The sequence below is a fragment of the Coturnix japonica genome, chromosome 7 (genome assembly GCF_001577835.2).
Source record: "Coturnix japonica isolate 7356 chromosome 7, Coturnix japonica 2.1, whole genome shotgun sequence".
Classification (NCBI taxonomy): domain Eukaryota; kingdom Metazoa; phylum Chordata; class Aves; order Galliformes; family Phasianidae; genus Coturnix; species Coturnix japonica.
This window is the reverse complement of record NC_029522.1, coordinates 23,352,351-23,371,872: the sequence shown is the minus strand read 5'-3', so window position 1 is coordinate 23,371,872 and position 19,522 is coordinate 23,352,351. Positions and strand designations below refer to the sequence as shown.

Sequence of the window (19,522 nt, the reverse complement as noted above, 5' to 3'; positions counted from 1 at the left end):
CAGTTCAGAAACTGTGTGTCCTCCCAGTGTGTTATCTCCCTGCTCAGTAACTGAGCCAGGAGCCGCAGGGATGTACCGAGGAAAACAAAAGGTGTCAGTGAAAGTTGGATGTTAGGAAAAATTTCATCTCAGAAAGAGTGGTGAGGTAGAACAGGCTGCCCAGGGAGGTGGTGGGGAGGTGTTCAAGGAATGTGTGGATGTGGTACTGAGGGACATGGTTAGTGGGCACAGTGGGGATAAGTAGACAGTTGGACTAGGTGATCTTAGAGGTCTTTTCTGGCCTTGGTGATTCTGTGATTCTATGAAAGAAAGCAAAACCTCATCTACAGCTCTTTCCTTGGTGTGTCAGTGACTTTGTGATCTCTTGGCGGTGCTTGTTCATGAGCAAGCTGAGCTCATCTAAGCCCACGCTGCTACAGTGAGCAGCCACCTCAGCTTTGCATTTCCATCTTTTAAATTGCTATTCATTTCCTCTTTTTAAATTTCAACCCATTCTCCTGCACTGTCTCTCTGGGATCAGGTCCCACCACCAGAGTGTAAGGATGGCATCAAGTCCTTGACTCATGCAGGAACCTGCTCCTGGGCACAGGGCTGGGCTTGTCCTTAAGCTGCCATGAAAGGAAAGGCAGGAGTGAAGGGACATGAGGTCTCCAGAGATCTAGACCCAGGCAGAAGTGTGAAATGCCGCTGTGCTGGCGGGGAAGAAGGAAGAAAGTGTGTTAATGCTTCCCTGAAGCACGGTCAGGCCACAGCTTTCATTTCTCAGCCATCCACCTCGCTGTGCTATTCGGCAAACTGCAAATAGTAACACCTCCCTCCCGCCCTCCGGAGAGCAGGGAAGCAAAATTAACTATTGCAAAGCCCGCCAGGCACAAGAAACAAAGAGTGCGCAATGTAAATTCTCACCCGCGATGTATTTTAGGCTTTCATTTAAAAAATATTAAAGCACAAAGAGGGATGAGCCGCCTCCCAGTGCGCAGAGCTGGGTGTGCGAACAAGGCTCAAAGCAGGCTCTGCTCCTCGAGTGGAAGAAGCGAGCCCAGCCTCACATTGTGCTTTAAGAGCCGTAGCACAAAAAGACGGGTTCTGAGGCTGGGAAGCAGCGCTGCCTTTCACTGCCACCATTGTTCCACCTTTGTTACAGCAGCTTGCTGCCGGCGGCAGTTAGTTTTATTCTCGCTGAGAGAATGGGCGTTAAGCACGGATCTTGTGGATAGGTTGCTTTTTTTTTTGCTGCGAAAACGTGGCTTGGCTCGGGAAATTTGCTTTTTGAAGGGGTGCTGCCATGCAGGGTGGGACCAGCTGGTTTTGTTAGAGGAGCAACGGATGCAAAGCATGGAGGGGATATGGGCTAGTTAGAATGCGTCATGGTGGGAAAGCAGGATGCTGGTACTTGGAAGTCCGTGGCTTAAATCCCTGATCCACCAGAGCCCTCCCACGTGTCCTCCCCTGCATCCCTGCCCATGCACTGGCATCCGGGGACATCGCGCTGTCCCTTCTCCCTGAGGACCCCACGAAGGTAAAGGCACGAACCATTACACATCCTCCACACAGTCAGAAAAAAGGAGCCACACATGCCTGAGATAGCTGCTATTAACCTTGCCTTATTTTATATATTTTTACAGCTGCAGCAGATGTCTGTGAGCCTCCCTGGGGGGACGTTAGGTACTTACAGCCTTTTCAGAGTTGCCATAGAGGAGCTGATGGCTTCAGACCTGGCTCTGCAAGGCTCCCTGCTCACGGGCAGGCTGGCTGAAGCTGCTTTGATAGGGAATCGCCTGCGAGAGCACGGCGTGATTGCAGCAGCCAGGTCAGCTCCACTCGCCCAGCTCTAATTGCAAGCTGGGGACATAAATAAGACAAAGGATAAATAATAAAGGATGCACTGGGAAGCCCCACAAGAGGAAATAAGGATATTATTATTGATTAATAAAGATAATAACAATAGTTGTTATCGACTCGGTCTTGCAGTGTAGGGCACACCAGCCATGTTGTGCTAATGCAGAAGCAGGAGGTGCCGCCACCCCTGCATGCCTATCATGCAGCTCACTTGCTCTCACTAAGCAGAGCTGGAGGGAGCACATTTGTAAGATACAGCCTGAATATCACAAGATAAGTGACCTATAGGACTTTCCCACTGCAGTTGGCAGCAGTAGTCCAGACATATTTTTCCATAGCATCAGAGTAGTGAGAACCAGCAAAACTGCCACTGTGCATGCACGCACCCCACACTGGCCTTCCCTATGCAAAGTACAGATGGTGTCCACACCTGAACATTGCTCCCCTGGGCACCCTGAGTGGGAGCACAACTTTGAGCTGGGACAAAGAGCAGCCAGGAGTGGGACAGCCCTGATGGGCAGCTTTGCCTCCCCTCAGCCCTGCACCCCATCCCGTGCATGGCCCCAGCATGGATTGCTCCAGTCACTTCTGCTTTGCCTCCTGCTTTACTCCAGTAACTACATGGAGATCCCCTTGTCAAAATAAAGGGATTTCTCAGCCTCTGCAATTGCTTTATAGGGCAGGTTTGGGTGCTGGAGAGCCAAAGCCCTGGCATATCCTATCCTGCAGTTTGCAGCTGCTCCCTCTGCCTTGCTTGTGCATCATTTTGTACCATATGTGAAGTACAAATGAGAGCAGCAAGCTCTGAGAGGTGCTTGGATGTTTAATATATTAAAGATCACACAGCACTTGGGTAGCCTTGATTGAAGGCAAATGGGAAACAGCTCCATGTCACTATTAACACCTGCATTTCTCACCACTCATTGAGTGCTGCCTCTGAGTCTCTTGCAGATCCAGTGTAGATCTTGCACCAAGCAGCACAGGGATGCTGTGATACACAGCTGGGGCTTTGCTTTGGACCTGGGGGGCTTACCATGCCCTCCCCTTACCTTCCTCCCCCCCCCCCCCCATGCTTGGAGCTGACACAGCTACTCCTGGAGATGCTGTATTTCTCTGCTTTGCTTTGTTTTCTCACCCCTAAACCTGATAAAGGGTTGCATTATCTAATAGAAAAAAAGTGCTGATTTCCCATTTCTTCTGTGTTTTGGATCATCCTGATGTTCATCCTGCTAGCACGTGGGTGTGAGTGCACAGGGAGTGGGATGCCATTTGGAGCAAGAAATGTCTTAGCCCTCCCTCTATGCAATGAATCTGCTTTGCAAAGGGAGGTTGAGTTAATTGGCCTCCAGGATCAGGAACGATGGCAGCTGGAGTTGTTCTTACCATGTCATATGTGGTACTAACCATACTCTGTCTTCTGACCCTCTACCCCACTGCAAGAGTCATTATCAAACAACACCATGAACCCTGGGACTTCACAAAATGTTCCGGTTCCTCAGTGTCTGCAGCCTGGAGTCTGTCCCTCCCCAGTGGTGCTGTGGAGAGATTTTGTTGCAAGCATTGGTGATGTGATCTCTCGAGGTTATACCATCATGATAAATCACCCCATGGCTGTGCCTTTTTTTGCCGGGCTATCGCCACCTTGCCCATGACATAGGCATGAATCATTTTGCCCAGCGTTAGCAAATAGCCTCCTCCAGAACTGCTGCTGGTTACTCATGCACAGCAATGCTACATGCTGGCTTAGCACTCCAGGCCTGTCCTTTCCAGCTTCAGAATACAAGATGAGGGGATGTAGACCTGTCTCTTGCCATAGTGGACTGGGGCTGAGCCTCTTCATGAACAGACAGAGGGGTAACAAATTTCCCCCATCTCTCTATGGAGAGCAAAGCTGCAGCAGGACCCTTAGCCCAGCATTGAGCTTAGAGCTGCTCCATTGCCTGACATAGGAACATGGACTTGTCGTCATCAGAGACCTTCCCCCACATTAATCTGGCCTGGCAGGGGAGGCAGAGTGAGGTGCCAGAATGCTATTTTCTTTTCCTTTTCATCCTCTTTTTAAATGGCAGTTCAGCTGATGGGCAAAACATGATCTAGAGCAGCATTTCAGGCAGCAGAAAATTAGTTCAGCTTTTACCCTCATTAGCTGATTGCCAGTAATTAACATTTTGTCATTAACTACAGATGTTTATGGCCTGGAAGAGAAGTTTGGGTGTCTCCACATTAGCTCTCAGAAATGCACTGATTATCTCCATTTAATTGGCTGACTGTGCCTCAGTTTCCTTATCTGCTAAGGGGAAAAAAGATTATCATGACTCATCCCCATCCGCTACTTCACATCCCAGCCTACTAGGGCTGTCAAAGAAGAACTTGCTGCTTTTGGATATGGGTCTTTTTAGGAGGTTCACCTTCAGGAAATGCAATTTTTCACTCTCTCTAGCTTGCCAGCCTTTGCCTTTAATTAGCCTCATTGTCCAATAGATCATCATCTCCTTGGCATTAAGTGACTTTCCATTGAGTCCTGGGGCTTTATTCTAACTATTATCTTCAAATGAGTGTAGATGCTCACAGATTCATTAATGCCTGTTTTTTTTCATGGCACCTGTTTTTTTTTGCTGCTGGTAATGCTGAGGTGTGTTAATGAACCATAGCTGTGGACTATCCAACTCCAAAGACCCCACCTCTGAACTGGAAATATGTGCACAGCCCTGCACTTGGATCTCAGTCAGGTGGTGCTGGTTTGGGGAAGCTTGGCAAGACAGTGTATTGCCCCAGCCTCACAAACCAACCTTTCCACAAAGCTTGGGCTGTGCGGACGTTGTTTATATCACAGTGGCACCCAAACTGTGCTGTTAATATCATGATCCCTAGGGTTAGCCTGTCTGATAGATCAAGACGTGAGGGCATGAGTAGTGTTTGGATTGAGGCTATTCAAAGCAGGATGGAACTACTGAGGTGGGAGACCAGGCACAAGTTGTTGCGTGCGCATGGAGAGGGAATTTCAGAGGAGTGTGGAAAATATGCTCTTCTTACCAGCTAGATGTCTTCAAAGTGGCTGAATCCTCCACCCAATGTGAACACGGTCTCCAGCACCGGTGCCCTACTCCTAGCCCTGCTGTATTAGGGCTGTACAGGCTGGTGCATGTACTTCTGCACATACTACTGCACAAACACTTTGTGCTCTGGGGAAGGGCTTCAGGGTTGGGCTGCCAAAGCATCTCAGAGGGTTTGGACAGGAAGGTCTCTGGCAGCTGCTCAGTGTGCCAGTGAGAATGGAAAATGCCTGTGGGACATCTCATTGCATAACTATGAGATAAATTCCTTCATTCTCTCAACAGTACAGTGATGTTCCTTTGGTCACCAGATAGATAGGAACAAGGCCATTTTGCTTGTGAGAAGCTTTTCATTCAGAGCATAACAGCTTATGCAAAACAACCGCTTCCAGGTGGGGCTGGAGAGTTATCTGGGACCCAGCCATGGCCCGGTACAGTATGCAGAGACCCTCCCCATGCTCCAGCATGCATGATAACAGGGAGAAACACCCTGCAAACTGGGTGCCAGATATTCAACCTAGCTCAAGACATGTTCACCAGCTCTGAGAGGATCCAAGGGGAAAATAGGAATGTAAGTAACAAAGAGATTTGGGGAGAAAATAGCGTGAGAGTAGTGTGGGAACTGACTGCAAGAGGAGGCAGGTTATTCCAGTCATGTAAAGGTGTGAAGCAGAGGTCACAGCTACCATAGGGCCCTTGAAAACCAGAGCAGGAGAGGAGAAGTGTGTGCAGGTGATTAAGAGCCTGATTAACGTTCTCCCATGGAGAATATGTGTAGCCATGCGATGCACAACTTGTGTCTGGAAGGCAAGAGCTGTTAAAGAGAAATTCAGAAGCCTGTAGGAAGCAAAAGTAAATTTGAAGATTTTTAAGTGGGTCTTTTACAAACCAGCTTTCCTGCTTTCTGCATGAAGGGAAGCTCTAGCACATGCCTTAACTTCCGACCCACTGATACATATTGTTTCTAACTTAACGAGGTTTTGTTTAAGACTTATGGCGCTGGGAGACCTGATGCACCTCTTCATAGGTACTTTTAATAGCTAATTGCTTTCACTGTTTTAAACAAAAATATACCTTATTTCTGGACTGCATCTGCTTTCCTTCAGCTTCCATCCACTGGATCTCATTCTGCTTGTCTAGTGAATTAAAAAGCCCTCCACAGTTAAAGCCTTCTCCCAGTGGTAGTACTTAGCAGATTGCAGTGGCGTCACGTCTTCACCTTCTCTTCATTAAGCTAAGCAGATTAAGCTTCTCCCTCTGCTCATCAGAGAGTCAGGCTTTCCCAAACACGGCCACGCGGCTCAGCTTTCCACTGCTGAAATTGCAGCAAGGTTGTAGGGAGTCAGGGCACTCTCCAGATGGTCCAGATGTCCAGACTAACCTTAGGACTTGAGGATACGTTTCTGGATGTCTTTGACAGGCTTTGGGCTGCTGATTTTGTGGAATCATAGAATCATAGAATAGTTTGGGTTGGAAAGAACTTTAAAGATCATCCAGCTCCAACCCTCCTGCCAGGGACAGGGTTGCCAACTACTAGATCAGGCATCAGGCCAGGCTGCCCAGGGCCCCATCCAGCCTGGCCATGAACACCTCCAGGGACTGGGCACCTGCAGCCTCTCTGGTCAGCCTGTACCAGTCCCTCACTGCCCTCCTGGAGGAAAACCTCCTCCTGACAGTGCAAGAGTGTTGTGCATGGAGATGAGGTACTGTGAAGTATGGCCATGGAGACCTCTACAGTGCATCTCCTTCCAGGATGTATTTACAGAAATTGGAAGTCCAAGAGCATTTCTTAACTTTCCTAACTTGTAGTGGGTCCTCTTCATGTCTGGCAGACTTTGGGTTAATCTTGCACTTGGAAGTTTAGTGATTTGCAGAAATCTGTTTATTTCATATGGACACTTTGTTAAGGAAAGGTCCATATGTCTTGTCTGCTCCTCTAGAGAGAGTAGGATTGACACAAATGAATGATGCCATCCACAGCCTGATCATACTTGGCATCCTTGCATTTGGCAGAGGCTGTAGAGCTAGTTTTAAAAAAGAAGGAAGAAGAAAAAAACTGTAAGATGCTGTCAGCTCTGCTTTCCTAAAGGGCTTATTAGAAGGTACGCCGTAAAAATCTGCTCAGCATTTTTGTGATTTGATCAAGAGTACCCAGGAGGGATGAGCAAAGCAATCTGGAAGGAATAAGAATTGATCTGAAGCTCAGCCCTAAGATTATTGGAAGTTTGTAAGTTTGAACAAACTCACGTTCCCACTACTAGTTTCAGGAGCTCCTACCTTTTTTACACTGGGGCCAGTGTCCCAAACTGCTTTAAAACTAGGATGTGTCCTGCCTGACCAGACATGTCAAGTATTGAGAAGGATTTCAGCCTCTGGGACCACATATTCCTCCCTTGGTGTAAATGTAGTTTCTCATCCTGGCAGTATGAGAACATGTTGTCACTACTACCACTCAGGTTTGTGAGCTAGGGACTGAAAGATGTTCAGTCCTGTATCTTTGCATGTTTTATACGATACTGTGTTTGAATCTGTTACTATCTAATTTGGTTTAATGCACTCAAATCACTTTGTCTGAGGTCCCTAAAAGCCTTTGTGGCCCTGTTAATCCCAGGAAAGTGATGGTCAACAGTCCAAGCTTTACCAGGGACAGTAGAGTCCTCAAGAGGGATGATGACACAGAAGGATGTAGTGAGGGAGAAGACTAAGAAGCAAACAACTCCACACTTCAGGGGGAGGAAGGTATTAGGTATGTTACCCGCTGAGCTGGAGCATAGATACACTCAGTTACAGACAATATGCAGACTAAAAATAATTAATCCTTATGAATGCTAAGAAGGAGTTTAAGGTGCTGCCTGTCTGTTTGGTTATAAATCCCAAGTAAATGCATTTACTGCGGTCAATCAACCGTGTAACTTAATTCTTGCTAAATTTTTTCACAAGCAATGGGATAATTAGCTATTTGGGCAGGAAGAGTGGATCAGAGTGTTGGCTCTTAGAAGTCAGGACTCCTGTGGTGGTTAAAATGTCCCCTCCATGCCCTGCTGGGCTTCCACAGAGCACACAGGGCAGGAGGTACAACCACTCTTTAAGTCATGGGTGAAATCTTCAAGCCTCAGGAGTCTTGGGGTTACCAAACCCACCAAGGCTTTGTTAGCATCAAGGAAATGTTCTAACACTGTGTTTTCCATGGAAAGATCATGTGTTTTTAACACGTATATCTGTATGGATTCCCATTCCTTTTTGCACCTTAAAGAACATGACAAGGTTGAGAAAACACAAGGTATAAAAATAAAAGATAAAAAAAAATAAAAATGAAGACAAAATAAGTATGTATCACACTGAGAGATAGCATCTCTCCAGCTTTCTCCACCTCTGGACATGTCCAGAGTAAGTACCAGACCTACAGTCTTTGCACAGCTAGCACAGCTCCATTCATGGCTGCTTGTGTGATGCATTTAGCAGGGGAAGGAAAAGCCTGACTGAAGGGTAGAGAGACTCGGTGGGATATTACATGAATGCCCTAAGAAAATCTGCTCATTCTATGAGGTTCAGAGGCACTGGCCAGGGATAGGAGAATGAGAGTGTCAATTTTAGATTATTTAGGGTAATAGAAATTACATGCAGTGGAGTAAACTTACAGGGATCAACTGCCTGGGCTTCCAGTCTAGTTCCAGGACCTGACTCCTTTATCTGGATTTGAGGCCTGCATTGGAGGTTGTCTCACATAAATTAGGCACTCAGATTATATTCCGGACCGTAATCCTATTGTTCTTCACACAGGCAGCACCCATTTGCCAAACAGTATACATAAGGCAGCTACAGGTAAGAGGAATCATAGAATCATTAAGGTTGGAAAAGACCACCACAATAATCTAGTCCAACCATTGACCTACTGCCAGTATTGCCCACTAACCACAGCCCTCAGTGCCACATCTCCACAGTTCTTGAACACCTCCAGGGATGGTGACTTCACCACCTCCCTGGGCAGCCTGTGCCAATACCTAACCACTCTTACGGGGTAGTTTCCTAATATCCAACCAGAACCATGCCTGACACAGCTTGAGGCCAACTTGAGGAAGGTGAGATGAGGTTTTACTTGAGAGAAGACGGTTTGAGATTCCAGCATTAAGTAAGCTGATAAATTCCATCTGGGTTTGTTTTAGTCATTCAAGTCATCCACTAGCAAAAATAAAAATAACTTAGAACTTATGACTATTTCATCATCTCTGATCAAAATCTGGAGCTATAAATCAGTTCATCTTTGGAATCTACAATAAAGAAATGCTACCACAGATTGTAATCAGAATAAGGCTTCCTCTGGACACAGAGTATTCAATATGGGTAAGGTCTAGGTCTCCACACATGCTCTTCATCACATCAAAGTCACCCAGTCTGCTGTCATAGAGAAGAGCTGAGAGTTGTTCTAGTACAGCAAGCAGACACCAGTCTGTCAAGATACGGCTATCTGAGGACAACCCCAGCTGATCAGCAAAGAATTGGGTTTTGCATTAGCTGTAGCCAATTACCTCTAACTAGTGCAGGCACTTCAGAGGTATCCTCAGGTGGTGGTCATGTTGTCCCTCAGCCATCTGTCCAAACTCCCCTCCATCCCCAACACAAAGTGGGCCTGGGAAAGAGCCTTCAGTTCTTCCCAGCTGAACACCTAATGGGTTTGAGTGCACCCTCCCCAAGCACCCTGCCCTGAGACTGTACTGTAGTGAGATATAAATTACCCAGCTCCTGCCAGCTGTGCAGAGAGCATTAAATGACTCACTAGGCTTTTCTACCAATTTGGGTTATTTTTTAAAAATCTTTTTTTATTATTATTATTTAGCCTGCAAAAGCATTTTCTATATCCTCTTGTCTGCTTTTAATGGAATGCATTTAGATTTCCTTCTTTTTAACCTAAGATTAAGGCAGAATTTTCTGTTTTTAGACGTGGGATGGATGGCCATTATCTCTTAAGTTTTTGGTGTGTCGAGGGTTTACTGTGCCTGCCACGAAAACAGTTTCTTATTGAAATGAAGATGCGTCTTAGTTCTGCAGTGGCAACTGCCAGAGAAAAAGCATTACACTTCCAGAATATGCAGTGTGGTTGTGATGCCATGTGAAGGAAGGAGGAGTATATTTGTGAAAGAACCTTTTACCCAGGTGCAGATGCCCTTCCAGCAAAAAGGAAGCAGCTTGCAGCTGGGCTGAGGAACACCATGAGGAATAGTTTTCTCCTCAGGAAAACATGGGGAAGAGCCGCTGAGGTGAATGGCATGATAGTGTTGCATTTTTAGGAAGCCTTTGCTTGCACTGTGCACTGGCTAAGGCTGACTTGCCTTTCTGGTAGAGCTGAGGGCCTCTCAGACACCTCCAAGAGGAGCAGCACAGCACTTACTGCCCACCTACACAGTGGCACATCAAGGTCTCATTCACAGCCTCTCCTGAAGTCTATGCCAGCCGTGGAGATGGAGGCGTGTGTATGAGATGGTGCCTCTCAGAGCAGCTCTCCAAATTACGTCATTGGAACAAAACAAGGAATACAGGGGAGGAGGAGGGAGGCAAATCAGGATGAAGCCAGGAGCAGGCAGGGGAGAGGAGATCAGCAGGATGCCAGGAGAGATGCCAAAATATTGCTTGATGTTACTGAGTCCTGCACGCAGCCCAGAAGGATCAGACATAGAGTATGGGGGTCCCGAGAACTGTGTATGGCTGCGCTGGGACATGTGGGTGTATTTGTTATCTGCCAGAGATTGCACAGCATCATCATCATCCCTATCTAAAATTTTGACTGTGATTAATGCTATTACACGGTGTATCCAATTAATTAACAATGGCTTCCCACTTGTGGCTGCTCATAGCCCAGCAAGTACATCAGCTCTCTCCTGGGCAGTGATGTTGCTGGTCCCAACAACAGAGCTCCCCAGTGTGGTAGCACAGTGGCTGGGGCACTAACAAAAGGGCCGGAGAAGATGTGCAAATGGCCCACACTGGTGGCAGACCGAGCTTTGTCCCAGCACAGGGTGGCCCATTGTAGGAGCAGAAGCAGTAACAAAGGTGGGTGTTATCTGGCTGGAAGGAGCAGAAGGTGTGGAGGATTGGGAGCTGCCCATAGGTATTAGGAGCCTGCATGCCTTCATCTCCCCTCTTCTGCTCTCAAAAGCCAGGTTAGTGCTCTGTCATTGGGTGCTCATATGGCAGCCAGAGGTGAGTGGCAGCCCTTCTCCTGCCTTCCCCCTCACCCAGGGACAAAAACTCATTGACACCCCTATCCCTGCTACCTCCCCACTGCCACCACTTTCACGTGATGTCTTTTTTTGTATTTTGTAGATAGTTTTTGATAGCTGATAACCTGTTGCCGTGACAACCAGCCTCTGTTGTGACATTGGTCTTGAAGCAAGCTCAGTTTTCAAAGTTCCCACATGTCTCAGGCAGTCAGAGGGCTGCCTTTGTGCCCTCACAAATCCTGGCACGCCTCTGAGGCTGAGGAAGAGGCTGGAGTTTCCTTTTAATGAGGGCAGGGGGTGCCTGGCTACATTTTTATGTATTAGTGACTCAGAGAGATTAAAAGTGGTGCTCCACTGAAGGATTAGCAGATTTGGGTATTCAACTATCTCTTTAAATTATTATCTCCTAATTATGAGTATGATGAAAGTCCACTTGGTGAGGGATTAAAAAAGAGTCAGATGCAGCACTTTGGGGAGCTCTTGCACTGGTGCATGACTCTAGGGAAGGTCTCCATGTTGTGCTTTTGTGTGCTCCACTCTGCTCTACCTGGAGATCAACTCATTTAAATGTGGTGCTGAGGGCCTGGAGTTGCCTGTTGTCTGTTCTTAACCCAGTGTGTAGGAGAAAACAAAGGTGAGGAGGACCCGTCACCTTCCTGGCTCCCAGTGGCTTCTTTTTACATTTGTATATGGTTTCTTTGTGTCCCCACATCAAGACATGATCAGAGCTTCACTGTTATTTGCAAAACCCCTTGGAGTCCTCATGTATTTGCCAGACACAAAATCTGGTATTTTAAGGCCATTCTCTCTTTGATACTTGTAGATCTTTTGCATCTGCTGTGCTATTTTCCAATTAAAGGGCTTCAGGGACAAGACTATCCTGCAGCTGATGGTACTGGTGGTTGTAGGGAAGAAGAAGGTGACTGCCACACAACAGTTCAGCCAGGGCTGGAGACAGGGACTAACCCACATATGCCTGCAGAGAGCATGCAGAGAGGTTGTAGGTCCCTTTGGAATGCTGTTGCCAGGTTTCCTGGTAAGATAACATACCCCTTCCTTGTGGTCTGTATGGTCAGTCTCAAGGCAAATCTGAGTGACCTTACAGTCCCATGGGAATTGTGCCTTCCTCAAAAGACTCAGGGCAGCAGATCAGAAGCCCCAAACCTGCTGCAATATGGACTCTCATGTGCCATGCTGCATTAATATTATTATTTTTACTGAATCATTTCTTTTATTTAATATTGGGTGTTTGGGGGTGGGGGAGGAAAGGGTAAATAACTGGCAAGAAATGGAAACATGGCAATTAAAAGGATTAAAGTGTCATGTTTTACAGGGCTGCGTACATGATTTACTATAATGGGAGTTGTAATTATAAGTGCTCCCAACTGATGGCAAAGACACAGCTCTGCAAGTCAGAGTACCTTAGCCAGCATGTGGCAGCATCTCTTTGGGATGGGAAACAAATGAGCAGCCCTGGCTGAGAGCAGCATCGTTTTGGGGGAGGAGTTGGTACATCAACTTGTATGGGAAAACAGAGTGGTCCCAGGCAGGGAGTAGAAACTGCATCCAAACCACTGTGGGCTGGTGAACATCAGCATAGTTCTTAGGGCTGCTGGCTATTACAGTATTGTTTCCAAGCAGGTATAACCATGGCTTTGCTGAGATTTTTGCTGAGAAGACCAGAGAAAAGGTGGAAAATCATATTTAGATCACTACCTTGGCTCAGTAGGAATAAATGTTCTACAGATTTCTCTATAATTAACTTAGGTTTGGTGGAATAAGAGTGGATGGTACAGAAGGAGCACTGCATTTACAGGGAAGGTCAGTGGGGTGAGTTGAAAGGGCTCCTTGGTCAGGACTAAGTTGCAGTGCTTTGTCCTACAGATAACTGCCCTTTTAGGTCAGTCTTCTCTGTAGGGCAAAGCAGCTCCATCTTCTGCGTCTAAAAGAGGGAAGGTATCACAGCAATTTACACCTGCTTCCACATCATGGGAGGAAGCACACTGAGGCAGGATCTGCCCTTTTCTTTATGTTCCAGAAAGCAGGGCAGTGTCCCACAAATGGTTCTCTCAGCACTATGTGGGTATACTCCATAACAGTCTCATATCTCTAGAAGCCAGAATTGCGCTTCTAAAGATCAGCTTGGGCATTACCAGGTCTCCAGGTGCAAACAGGAACAAACTGGTCTATGTTTTGTCTAGTATACCAGAGTCCAGCACAAATTAGAGCAATTCCAAACTCCCAGTATCTTTACGTGAAGGTTTTTCAGTTGTGTTTCAGTAGCAGTGTTCATAGTCATCCTCCATGTGAATTTCATGCCACCCTCTCACTGATTTAAATGTTTCATAGCTTGCAGGGCCTTAAATGAGTTGTGTATTATGAACAACAAATTACATCACAGCATGTGCAGTCAGGCTAAGCTTAAAAATGAAACACTCTTTTCCCTTAGCCAGCAAATTTTCCTGGATAACTTTTAAGAGCATTTGTGTTTATAGGTAATCTTCACTGAGGATTTGGGCCCCATCTTTTCAAATGCTGAGTCCAGTGACTTTCTGCTGAATGCCAGCAAGAGTAAAATGGATGCTAGATATCCCCACTCCTTTTGCCCATGAGCTTATTACTTTGTTCACAGAATTTCCATGTGATGGGGAATACAATATTCTACTCTATTCTATTCCTTTTCACTCTATTCTACACTGCAAAACATGATAGGCAGTTTCAGTGTTTGATGTCTGGACTGGGTCTTGAGTTTGACTCTACAGTCCATATTTATTCTCCCAAGCCCATCCCATGACTGTTTCCTCACTGGGGAAATTAGAGATAATGATGCACCCTCCATATAAACTGCTACGAAGCAGTTCTGCAAAACATCTCAAAAGAGAGGGGTTATAGTCTTCAACACAGTGTTAATAAATACTGCAGTACAAATCTTTCAGTAGCTTTACATATAATTATATACCCTCCTTAATTATTGAACAGATGCTTTAATAAAACATACAACAAATAAAAATCTATTCAAGGAAAAAAAAGATGTAAAAAAATCTTCCCTTAAATATGTACAAAAAATAATCTTTGTATTATTTAAAAATCAAAGAAGTCCTTCGCTCTATCTATGGAGATTTGAACAGAAAAATATTGAAGTTAGTAAACAGCAACTTAATTATTCACATAGTATTTACAGTCATCCTACACAATATTTTCTACCAAGTGTGTGTTCCCTTTTCACTAATCAACAGAAGAGATGCTGCAGTCAAAGGCACTGGTGGCTGGGCACTTTTATGAGCTTTATTGTGACTGAGGAATGCAGCCGTGAGAGACATATCGAGTTGTCCAGCTGCCACTGTGGCCAGTGAAAACTTGCCAAGATGGAAAGCCAGCTTCTGTTTAAAGGTCTGCATTGTTTCCACACCAATATTTAGAGCATAGAAACATGAAATCTGAAAACAGCCACCAAGATCATTCAGTCCCCAACCCATCACATTCACTGTGTCCATTAGTACCACATCAAGGTTTCTTGAACACCTCTAGGAATAGGAATGGTGACTCCACCACCTCCTTGGGCAGCCTGTGCCAATACCTGACCACTCTTTCTGAGAATAAATTCTTCCTGAACCTCCATCCGTACAACTTGAGGCCAATCTCTCTTATCCTAAAGCATTATACAAGCTTTGCTTCATGTGAAGACTAGTGATCTCAGGGCCTATTCTGCACGCTGGTACCACTGTCACAGGCTGAATCATTTATGGTACACACAGAATATGTTTTTAAATTATTTGCTTTGTTTCTACCTCTGCAATGGTCAATTTTGGAGACAACTGTTGCATGTTAACATTTACTATTTTCTTGAATTGTCTCAAAATCCATTACTTGACCCACACCAAAGCCCATGTATCACTCGGGAAGAATAAGACAGCTTACAATGCTTTATTTAAAGAGAAAATGAGGGTAGAAACCAAACTTTCTCAAAGCCTCCCATGGTATCTTGTTGAGTCTCTCAGAGCCAGACTGAAACTGTCAGTAAAACATGCAAATTCAGAGGAAAAAGGACCGATTTGGATCACCTGCTCCTCCAAGGGGTGTGCACCATTCTGTACCTTGATATTGAGTGCTCAGGACTCATAGAATAGAATCATAGACTGGCTTAGGTTAGAAAGAGCCTCAAAGACCATCCAGTTTCAACCCCCCACTGTGGGCACAGTTGCCCCCAGTAGATCAGGCTGCCACCGGCCCTATCCACCTTAGTCTTGAATACCTCCAGGGATGGGGCATCCCCATCCCTGTCCCTTGGTTTTGAATCAGGCCTGTAAACGGAGTAGTTTGAAACCATTCTCAAAAGAAGGAAACATGCAAGGAGGCACCAGAAGGTCTCAGATGCAGTGGAGGTTTCAATCCACACCCTACTGAATCAGTCCCAGGCAGAGTATTCTGCGGATGTGCACTGTTTTAGGCTCTGGAGTCTACAGCAGGCTGAAGTCAAAACCCCAGTCAGACAGACTTAATGCGGGCAGCTCTCTGGGGAGGGCTTCAGACTTGGATTTAGCAGCTTTGGATCACTTCTGATAGGATCAGCTTGACTTTTTCATTCTTTTTTTTTTTTTTTTTTCTAATAACATTACCCAGGGCAGGTCTCTAGAGTTCAATGTGTTTAAAAGCCATTCTTTTTAGTGCTAAATCTTGGGGGAGAAAGCCTTATCAGAGGTTCTTTGAACAATATTTTCTAAGGTCTAAGTTTCTATTGTGTCCCTCCCCTTTCTTCAAAACTGAAAATTGAGAGCCACCTGACTTTTCCAGGAACTTATTTCCAGAGTTCTCAGATTTTGCTTCCTTATTGAAAATCAGGGACACTCATAGCATCAGAGTACTGAAATTGGGAAAAATGAAGGTTTTCATTTTTGGTTTACCAGGCTAAATCGTGGTCAGCCACTGTCCACATGAAAGGGTCCTTCCAAAGGAGCTGAACCTCCAAGCAGGAGTTAGAAGAGTTCAACCCAGAGGTTGAGCAAGGAGAGATAGACCCATGCTCCTGGTTGCATGACTCCAGGACATGAGACCTCAGCAGGAGTGTCTGGCTCCACTGATGAGGATGAGAACCACCAGAGACCTGCCTCCAGGGTTATTTCTTCAATCAGCCTCCTCTCTGTTTCCTCCAGAGAGCCCCAGAGTGACAGCTCTCCAGCAGGGATTCACACAGTGCAGTCAGTCATTCATTACTGCCAGAGACATTGCATGCTGACAGAAGCCACCAATAGCGCTGCATAGGAGCGCGGGGTGTCTGAGGGACAGGAGGTAAATTTTACTCCATCTATCATTTCCCCTCCTTGCTGGGGTTTGTGTGACTTTGTATCCGCCTTACAAAGACAGGGCTATTATCTTCAGCTCTGTGACTAGATTTTAATGAGGCAATTCTTTTATTTCTGTTTTACATTCACTGAATGCCTGGATGCAGAGAGGAGGCATGGCACGAGGATTAAACCATTATCAAACCTACCAGATGTTTCAAGCCAGAGCTACCATCTGCACCTCCCATCCCAGATCTCCTAGAGGGGCTGCAAGGGACCCCTTGCTTCAACCTGTAGCCCAGAATTTCATCAGGGAATGTCAGGTGGCTTGGGGCAAGAGTTGCCTGTAAAAAAACAAACAAACAACTTCTTGCCCTTCAAGGTTATGGCTGTAGGATCACCAGGCATAATGGGCTTCCCTGGGTTTCACAAATGAAAGTGCAGCATGGGCATGCATTGGGGACATCCTGGGGAAAAGGAGGCCTTTGGTTCATCTCACCTCGTGCATTTTCTTGGACATGGAGAGCCACATTAAATAGAGAAAAGTGAAATTATGTGAGCTAGGGAGGTGGTGGGCTCACTATCCCTAGAGATATTCAGGAAAAGGTTAGATGTGGCATTGAGGGACATGGTTATTGGGCATGGTGGTCCCTTGTTTTGGCCTCACATTGACAGGTACCTAAGCTCAGGGTTTGGCTGTTCCTGGCAACAATAATTTCTCTACCATCCAGGTGGGACCTTCTGGATTTTTTATTTTATTTTATTCCCCTCCCCAGGCCCCCCAAAAAGGATGCTCTAATTCTCTATAGATTTATTACTGCAGATAATTCCCAGTGCTGCCATGAGGGAGAACCCTCTTTTGGGCCTTTGGCATGCATTTAATGTACTTAGCATCTGTTTCATGCTAATGTCACTGTTTTCTTTTGCTCGCGTAAGAGCACCAAAAGAACTGAAGCGAGATAGAGAAGATTTTCTTCTTTGTTCTCACAAAAATATAAAAGGCATTATTCACAGTAAAGATATATTTAAATCAACCACAAGAGAAAAGTCCACCTCCCCCTTTATACACACATAATGTAATTTTAACTACAACTTAAGAATGAAGAAAGTTATCCCTATAAAAGCTAATTATACTCAAAGAAGATTAGTACAAACGAGATGTCAACTGATCAAAAATATTTTTGCATTTATAAAAATTTAAATTCTACTGAGCCTGATTGTGCAGGGAAAAAAAAAATGTCTAAAAATATCACATTGCTGATTTCCTAAGACAGAATTTCTGCCACTGAGATCCAAGAAGAGAAATTTGAAGGTGCTCAGGGAATGTGAGCACAATGCACCCTGTAAGCCTCCAAAAACAGCCAAAAAACAACAGAGCTGACCCAAGACACTGTCCTCATGGATAAGTAATGGATACAGCACAGTTAGGAAGTGCCATACTCAAGACTGACTTGTTGAACATGGCTGCCTGGTGGTTATTGCTATGGTTCCCGACTCAGAGTCTTGCTTACTGTGGGTCTCATCACATCAGAAAGCAGGTGCCCACACCTGTCTCAGCCTCCCTCAAGATCAGCGGGTTTGAGGGTGTGAATCATCTCACAAAAAAACATAAAACAAAAATAAAAATCAAATGAGCCTTGTTCTCATCTGTCTCAGCCAGCCTGTACATCAGGGGAACAGGGTAACAACCTCACATGGAACATCTGCACAGGAACACTGCATGTTACATGTGATAAATCCCACTCTGTCTCCCAGTTGAAGCGCTTATCTTGCTGTCAGTGCCTTTCTCAATGCTCATCTCCATTTCAGATTTATTTTTTTAAAGGCTGGTGTTGCTGCTATCTATAGGTTATGCAAATGAAACAGTTCCCCCCAAAATATGCCACCTTCCTTTGCTGTGCTACTAGATAGGAAGAAGCTGAGTAATCACCTTGGTTTGGTAAAGGAACGATGATGAGGAAGTTAAAGGGTAGAAAAATAAAATGAAAGGTGAAATGGAATAAAAGGACTGGGAATGATTACTCATTGCTCATTCCAGTCTAGCCCTAAAGATGACCAGGTACCAGATAACAGGTCTGAAGGCAGCAAAAGGGAAACATTCCCATACAGTGCACGAGCAACTCATTTCCTCAAGATGTTGCAGGAGGAAAAAGTAATAAAGAACCTGAAAGACAGATTATGAGTTATTAAACTCAGTATTCCATAGGTGACCTATCTCAGTGAACTTCTAGTCTGGCCTTGATTTTATGACAATTGCCGCTGTGAAACATTAACACCAGCCACTGCCGTAACCCCAAGAGGAACACTGATTAAAACACAGTTGTCTATCGAGTGCCTGGTGGTAATGGGAGGCAACATAGTCTTCTGTTAAAAAAAAAAAAAAAAAAAGACAAGGAGATCAGCTGGGCTCCAGGAAATGAGAAGTTGATTTGCTGCATAGCCTTCAGCAAACCATTTCTGCAGTACAGCTCCTGACCCTAGTTTGTCTTATTAATATGATGGTCACCCTATAGGGCAGGGGCAATCTTTCACTATTTGCCTGTTCATTTCTTTGGAGAAATTAATCCATCTCTCAGGCAGGGCCTCTCTCTATGCTTGCTATGGGGACTAAAATTTGTAATAGTTATGAAAAAAAATCCATTCCACTGTGTGTTTTACTCCGAATATCTGAAGCTGCTCCACTTACAGATACCCTCCATGTGTCACTCCACTCACTGACTCTGATGCAGATGGTCCAATTATTTATTAATTTGGTTTTAAAATATCTTCAGTGTGTTTCAGCAGGAGACACTTTCATCAAGGTCCCATTTCCAGCAGTCACTAAGAGTTATGCTGTTGACTTTGATGGCAAGCAGGATCAAGAATTCTTTCATCTTTTCTGACCTTCTCTTTCACACATAGCCATCTTGGACCTGGGAGGGGCAGTGTCTCTTATGATGCATTCATATCTTTAAGACTTCTGAAACAGCAGGGATTACGTCTTCAATCTGTCTCCATCCCTAGAGTGTCTTCACACTCTCACAAGCCATGGCAGCATGGATAAGAAAAGTATAGGATATGAATTACGTGCTAAGACCTGTTTCTTTCAGCAGTGCATTCCAGAAGACTCAGGACCCCTGGGATGTCAGCCCCAGGC

At 45.3% G+C, this 19,522-nt stretch overlaps 1 protein-coding gene across 1 annotated transcript in view; it reads left to right on the top strand.

Annotated features, from left to right (window-relative positions):
- MARCHF4 (membrane associated ring-CH-type finger 4) overlaps positions 1-19,522 on the top strand; it is a 77,324-nt gene that overhangs the window by 20,856 nt on the left and 36,946 nt on the right. The window lies entirely within an intron of this gene.